This window comes from Ambystoma mexicanum, chromosome 11 (genome assembly GCF_040938575.1).
Source record: "Ambystoma mexicanum isolate Mex_15411 chromosome 11, UKY_AmexF1_1, whole genome shotgun sequence".
Lineage (NCBI taxonomy): Eukaryota > Metazoa > Chordata > Amphibia > Caudata > Ambystomatidae > Ambystoma > Ambystoma mexicanum.
The window spans coordinates 897,430,356-897,437,641 of NC_090934.1; the positions used below are offsets into that span (position 1 = coordinate 897,430,356).

At 47.4% G+C, this 7,286-nt stretch overlaps 1 non-coding gene across 1 annotated transcript; it reads right to left on the minus strand.

Moving 5' to 3' along the window:
* Window positions 1-2,496: 2,496 nt before the first annotated feature.
* LOC138505339 (U5 spliceosomal RNA) lies at window positions 2,497-2,612 on the minus strand. Its single transcript, XR_011280139.1, has one exon. It is a non-coding gene; the product is annotated as a U5 spliceosomal RNA (small nuclear RNA).
* Between the last annotated feature and the right edge of the window lie 4,674 nt (window positions 2,613-7,286).

A 7,286-nucleotide genomic window follows, 5' to 3' on the forward strand; every position in this document is an offset into this window, starting at 1 on the left:
CGTTGAAAAACATTGCAATACACTTCAATAGAGAACTTGGGCAAAGCGCCCTAAACCTGGGCATGTGTGTTATGAATGGAGAGCATGCCGCCTCTGGCCGTAGCACAGTTGCACACTGCCATCACAGCCACACACAAAAAGGAGTTGGGGCAAAGACAAGCACAACCTGCCATGAGAGGAAATCAAAATCTGAATGTAGACTCTACCAGAGGCCATTCGAATGGGTTTCGTTAGTGAACCCCAGACTTGTGAAAATTATTGGAATTGATTAGGTTAAAGATTACAAAGTCTAGGGCAAAACCATTAATTAAAACAAATCAAAAGTGTTTTGTTTTTGTGCCAGGAGAATGAGCGGTTTCACCCAAAAAACAGCATCCTCTCACAATTTTCCGTCCAGTTTTGATAACTTGCCCCATCTCCCTGCAAAGATATGGTGTTGATTTAAAATATAAATTTAAAATATACGTGGCTACAGACTACAGTAATGCAGAAATGAACAGTACAGAGAAAGAGAGTCAGGGTTCGACTGTGACATATCTGGTCCATGCACCAATGAAAAAAAGCCCCAAAAATGCAAATATATATTCTTTACTTTTCGTGAAAGACTGTTTGGTTACTACCAAAGGGGGTCGTTTTTGTAAAAGTTTTAAATGGTTCCATTTAAAGCATATCTGGCTAGAGACATAACTCAAAAGTAGCAATCACCAATTGTAGTAATCAAACTGGACCACTTTGGTAAAAAAAAAAAACACTTTCAACAAAAAACCTTCTCACACCAGCATGTTGGACTGGCCCTTTGCCTAGGCCAGTGTGAACCGAGGAGAGATCATTTTCTCTGCGCTTCAGAAGAAGAGCATTTTCTGCCCTTTTTCCACCATTGTTTGCTGTGCGCTCCTTTTGGGGTTGGGTTAAGTGAGTATGGTGTGACCCAAGGAGTATGGTGTGAGGTACTCCTCCATGCACATCAGAATACAGCGCTACCTTACAAACATTTTTAACTTTGCTTGGTTCTCCATTGAGCCCACACCAATCAATTTCACCTGCCCTTCGTGTCACATGGAGGGAGGCCTTTCACCTCTCACACCCTGCCCTGGTTATCTAACCAGAATAATGTCTTCCTAGCCATACCTCCAAAGCACACCCTGCTTCCCTTCACTGTCTCCATTGATATCAGTGCCCTATTATTTTCTTCTGGGCTTCCTGGATCAGGAATAAAGCCCCGTCTTAAAAGGGCCTTACTTAACCACCAATGAGATATGAGGACATAGTGTAAGGCCGGGTTTAAAGAAAAAACATATTTTTGGTCCGTCACTTAAGGGCCGCCGCCACCCGCTGTGCCGCCACTTAAAATAAGTTACTTATTTCTTTTAAAACCTACCTTCCGTGGGGCCGCTGCCATTCTGTTTTTGACAAAAATCCCCAGTGGAGCGATGCTCGCTCCACTGGGTATTTATTGTCATTATCAGCGTGGAGGTGGTGAAGGTCAGATTTTAAAAGAAAAAACGTAGCCGCCACTTTAAATAAGTTATTTCTTTTAAAACCTACCTCCCGCGACCTTCCGTGGGGCGCGGCGGGGCCCCAGCCACCGGCCCAACGGAAGGTCGTGTTTTAAAAGAAAAACATATTTTTGGGCACAAGCCGTGGGCCTGTGGCAGAGTTGTCAGACCATCAGTCTGACTCTGCCCCTGGCCCTGGTCACGGCCCTGGTCACGGAATCCGTGGGCTGGTAGTCAGCAGCAGGTCACATAGACAGCCAGGAGTCAGGACACCACCAGGGGACCGCGCCACCGCCCGGACCCTGGCCTGAATCAAACAGCACTTGGCTCTTACTACACACCGATTTACCTGCTTTGGAGTCGGCTGCCGGCGGGGACTCTGTCTCCTCTCGGGGCCTCGGGGTGGGTGGCACTGGCACAACCAGGTGCACACTGGCACACAAATGGAAAAGCACGGCCCCAGGAAGCAACTAGGCCGCACCACACGCAGGAGGCTCTCTGACGACATGAGCAATGCCACGCCTAGACACCTTCATAGTAACTTGTGAAATGAAGGTGGTGTCGCACTGTGATGGGCTGGTGGTGGCAACAACAACATGCCACCATGTCATGTCACTGGCTCAGAAGAACAGCCAATGAAAACTGCACATTCTGTGTTACTATACAGAATTTATCAAATACTGCATAGTAACAACAGAATGTTAGTTTTCATTGGCTGTTTGTAACAGTTTGTTGTTTCATTGCTATTGCTGGTCCCAGGCCCAGCCAGCCATGGCCTGCAACCTGCAACTGCAAGCAGGGCGCAAGAAATTACAAATCACAATGATTTATAATCGAAGTGGAAGGAAGTCAAGCAATCAAAACAATTGCACGTGCGCTTGCCTCCTGCATCAATTAGTTCCGGTGCCCAAAAAAGAGGGCCGGTGTTGCCCACTGGCAAACACCGGCACAAATTAAGCACTGGAGTATGATATTGTTGTTTGTTTTTTTTTGTTTTTTTAACCCTGCATGTGGCAGGGCTTCAAAAAATGGAGTGAAACTCTTTAATGTTCCTCTCCACTGAAATCTTTAGTAAAAGGCGAAAGATTTATTCGGTTTGAAGAGAAACCAGAGTATGATATTAGTAAGTTGTAGGAAAATAGCATGCACTGGTAAAAACCCAATTCACTGAAAAATCTTTGTTAACGGGACGTTATGGTTAAGTTGCACTAATAAAAATCTATGAAATTCAATGAAAAAATGTTGTTAAAGGGATATTACGGTTAAATTGAAAAACCTCAAAAATGGTAACCTAAGCAAACCTAACTCGTTCCACCGCCATGCACTGCTAAAACTAACACCCAGGGCATCAAATTTGACATCACAATAAATATATATATATATATAATAGATAGCAAAACAGCTTTGCACACTGTGACCTTGCCCAGGAAATATATATAGCAAAAAAACCAAAAAAAAGAAATATATAAAGACAGGGCAAGGAATGAGAAACAGACCCATACCCTATGGCAGAGAAATTCACCCCTCAGCTGGACCAGGAATGGCCAGGAATGGCCAGAGGGCAAGGAGGATTATCCACAGCAAGATTTGGTTCTGGCTACCAGTTTTAAACATGTGCTAGGGTCGTCAGTTGAGAACACTATCAAAAGAGCTGTAGCAGACATTCTATTCCCAATACAACTTCGTCTTAATGACATGGACGTACACCTCAGGGATGTCCCTGGCAATTCTCAATAGGCTGCTCAGAAGAGGAAGAGTGTCCAGACAGGGGGAACTACACTGGCTCAAAAAAGGAAGGATGCCTCTTTGACCCCCCCGAGCCCCACAGGAGCCATTTTCGACACCTTTTTCTCAAGGCTTAAGAAAGCCTTTCTTGAAAGGAAGGAGACCCCTTCTGCCCTAAGACCCTCTGACCCAGAGGAAGACGAAACGGGTGATAGACCCTCCTACCTGGAGGAGCATCAACAGGATACAGATGATGGTCATGCCCCTCAGACGGCTGAGGATGTAGATGCCCACGGGGACAGGATGTGGTCCAGCACATCGGGGAATGAAGCAGGCCCCGTTCTCAAGAAGCTACCGAAGGAAAAGTCCACTCCAGAACATATGTTTGTCCCAGAGGACTTGATCAACCCAAGATCCTCACATTGGGCTCCATCATCCAGAGCGGCAGACTACATCAAAGACAGGCTCCGCCGGCCTCTAGATAAAGAAGTCCGAGCTAAACTAAGGGGCGGAATGCCCCGACCTAGACATTGTTGGTAAGGTAGAGCTCACCCCGGAGCTTGACACCAAAATTATCCCCTTCCTTGGAAAGAACTGTAAGGACCCTAAAAAAGAAAGCCTGGAAGTCCTGCCAGGACAAGGTCTTACATTTTACAGGTCTTCTTGCTAAAATTCTGGACCTTTCTGAAAAAGCCTTGGATAAGGGTAAGGCTATCGACCCATTCACCCGGTCAGAGTGGGCCCAACAAGCCCTCTTCCTTCTCAGAAATGCAAACTTTGCCATCTCTGCCGAGCGTAGAAAGGGCATACTCATGAAAATATACCCTAAGCTGGGGGATCTGCCACTACAGAATCAGGTGCTTACTATTTGGCAACCCTTTCGTCAATGAAATGGCAAAATGTGTGGGAATCTTCACTGCACTAGACACAGCACAAGCCTCAATAAAGAGGAATTTCTCAACAAAGGTTTTTTTGCGGGCTGGACGAGGCAGGGGCCGTTCCTCCAGCCATTATTCCTTGGACAGATCATCCCATCAGTCTCGAGAGCATCATTATTACTGGCAGGTCAGGTCTGATACCTTCTTCCCCTCCAGACGAAGAGGCAAGGATCAGGACTGGAGGAGAGCAGCAAGTCAGCCAGCACAGTAACATACAGGTGGGTCTCAGCTGTGTAGCTCCGGACCTGCATGTGCTGATAGGTGGCAGAATAGCACAATCTTTCGCAAGCATGGGACTCCTTGTGAGGAGATGCTTGGGTCAGGGACACTGCAAGGGGTTTCCACATTGACTTCTTCTCCCAACCAGCCCACGCAAGCTGTCTGTTTCCGATACCAATGTCCGAGGTTGACAGGGCAGCGCTAGACGACTAACTGTGCAGCCTACTTAGCAAGGGCACAATCTGCCCATGCAGAAAACAGGGTGGATTTTTCAGCCCCATTTTCTTTGTACGCAGGAAAGAGAAAGTCTGCCCTGTAATAAATCTCAGAGCCCTAAACAACTGTGTTCTCTACCATTACTTCAAGATGGAGAGAATTCACATGCTCAGGGACAACCTCAGGCCAGGCGAATGGCTGATCCGCTTAGACTTAAAGGACACCTCTCTATCAGTGCCAATTTGTAACTGACGTGTGAAATACTTGAGGTTCACCTGGAAGGGTCAGGACTGGGAATGCACAAGCCTTCCCTTTGGGCTCTCTTCGCTGCCCTGGGCTTTCACCAAGCTCATGCAGCCAGTCGTCACCTACCTCAGGGAGAAAGGCATAATTGCTCATTGTACACTTGGATGACATTATCATCATGCCCCAGTGCAAAGCCCTAGCAGGAGAGTTGGCTCAGGCCACCATATATCTGTTCCACAGCATAGGATTTCTCATCAACTGGGAGAAATCAGCCGCAGTCCCCTCAAGGTGACTAGAGTTCCTTAGCTTTGTAGTGGACACCCAGGACTGCTAGCTCCGAATCCCGTCCTCCAAAATGCACACTTCTCGCTGCAAAATATGCAGGCTTATGCAGAAGGAAACCATATCTCTAAGGGAACAGGCGAGAGTGATCAGCCTGTTGTCATCTTCAATCCAGGCCATCTTTCTGGGGCCTCTGCACTATCGCAAGCTGCAGAGGATGAAAGGGAAGTATCTTCGGCACAGTTTTTCTTACTCACAGTGTCTAGCCCAGTCACCGGAATCAAGAATGTAACTGCACTGGTGGCTGACACACATGGAAGCCTGGAACGGCAGGGCAATGGTCGGGTCAGCACCAGACCTAGTTATAGAATCGGACACAAGTCGCATCGGATGGGGAGCAAGGTGTGGTCAAGTTGCCACAGGGGTGGGAGGTATGGTCCCCTCAGGAACTGGAGATGCATATCAACTGCCTGGAGCTCCTAGTGGGTTCCTTCACAGTTCGATATTTTGCCAGAGACAGAGTAAGTTGTTGTATACTACTCAAAATAGACAACGTATCTGCAGTGAGATGCATCAGTCATCTGGGTGGCACCAAGTTAAGGCCTATGGCTTAATTAGCCCAGGACTTCTGGCACTTCTGTCTGCAACATCAGATATCCGCAACAGCGGAGTACCTTCCATGGCTAAGAAACAAAGTGTCGGATTGGCATTCACACCACCTGTCAGATTACAATGAGTGGAAGCTATGCAGAGAGGTCTTACATTTCCTGCAGCGAATATGGGGCCCTCTATCCAAGGATCTCTTTTCCTCTCGCCTCAATGGTCGGTTGACAGTGTTCTTCATATGGGGGATGACCCAGCAGCAGCTGCTGGGCACGCCTTCCATCAGAAGTGGAGCAAAGGGTGTTAGGGAGAATTCTCCAGAATGGCTAATTTCCCTTACCTACTGAGTCCCTCAGCAGCTTTGCTGGATTTCTGGGATTTATTTTTTCACCTGGTAAGAGTGTGAGCATTTTTTCCCACTCTTACATGTGTTTTGCTGTGTGTGTTTAACATTTTTGTGTTCATAGACTGTGGAGCCTCACCTACTCCGCAGGCATCATCTTTTTACGGTGTGTTACAAAGCACCTTCAGTGCAGTGACACAGGGTTGTTTTTTTAGACTTCCCAACTCAGACTCCATTTTCTGGGACTGACTACTGTCTCCCAGAACATATAAAGTTGCCATTAACTTTATTGGCCTCTGTAAAACCACAGACCAAGTACACTATATCCTACATAGAGTACTGGAAAGGGTTAATACTCATCCCTTTTTGTCTGTTTCTCATGGAGCGTTGTTTTGCTCCCTTTTCATCAAGACTTGGCCGGTGGCAGTGCTAACTACCGTATTTTTGCTACCGCGGTTATCTTAAATAACCTTTGTATTGTTTTAGGCTATATCGGTAGCCTCGAAGTGAAACCTGCTAGACCATATATGTTTTATCTCGGTTCTGGCTGGGTTTATTCACCATTTCTTTTTGAAAATGTCTTTCTCATGTTTTACTCTGCGCGCCAAACCAGGTTTGGTTCCTTTGTTCACCGTCTTTTCGCAGGCTTCTACACAGAAGCCCTGCTTAGGCACCTGTATGTCTCGGGGGGACAGATGTGAGGGAGGGGTTTAGGACTCCCTGCACAGGGTCTCCTTGGAGACCCATGTCACACTCTGAACTGATTGGCTGTGGTGACTGTCCCGGCGGGACAGCCACCCTGCTGTGTGGTTGACAGCCAGGCTGCGTGAATGAGGGAAAACTGCATAAAAAGCAGGTCTCTGGGTCTGGAAAGGCAGAGTTGCCACTGGAACGAAAGAACCAACGCGGAGTTGACAGAAGAGGACCCCTACCATGACTGAACCGCCCGGTAAAGCCCTGCTGCAGGTCTGAATCCTCGAACTCCAACGACAGAGAAGATCCTCCAGGAATCTTCTTCCCCTGAGCTGGTGGGACCAACCAGTTCGCCCAAACTGCAAGCCATGACTCCCTCCTCTGGTCAAATCCACTGTACAGAGCTACAGTGGGCAGGATAGCCAGGAAGGTGGACCCTGCTTGGGTTTTAAGGAGCGCACCTTTTATTTGTTGCTTTGCTCTGCTGCTGGTTTATTCCCTGGGCAGTGCAGGACCTCCAGTCTT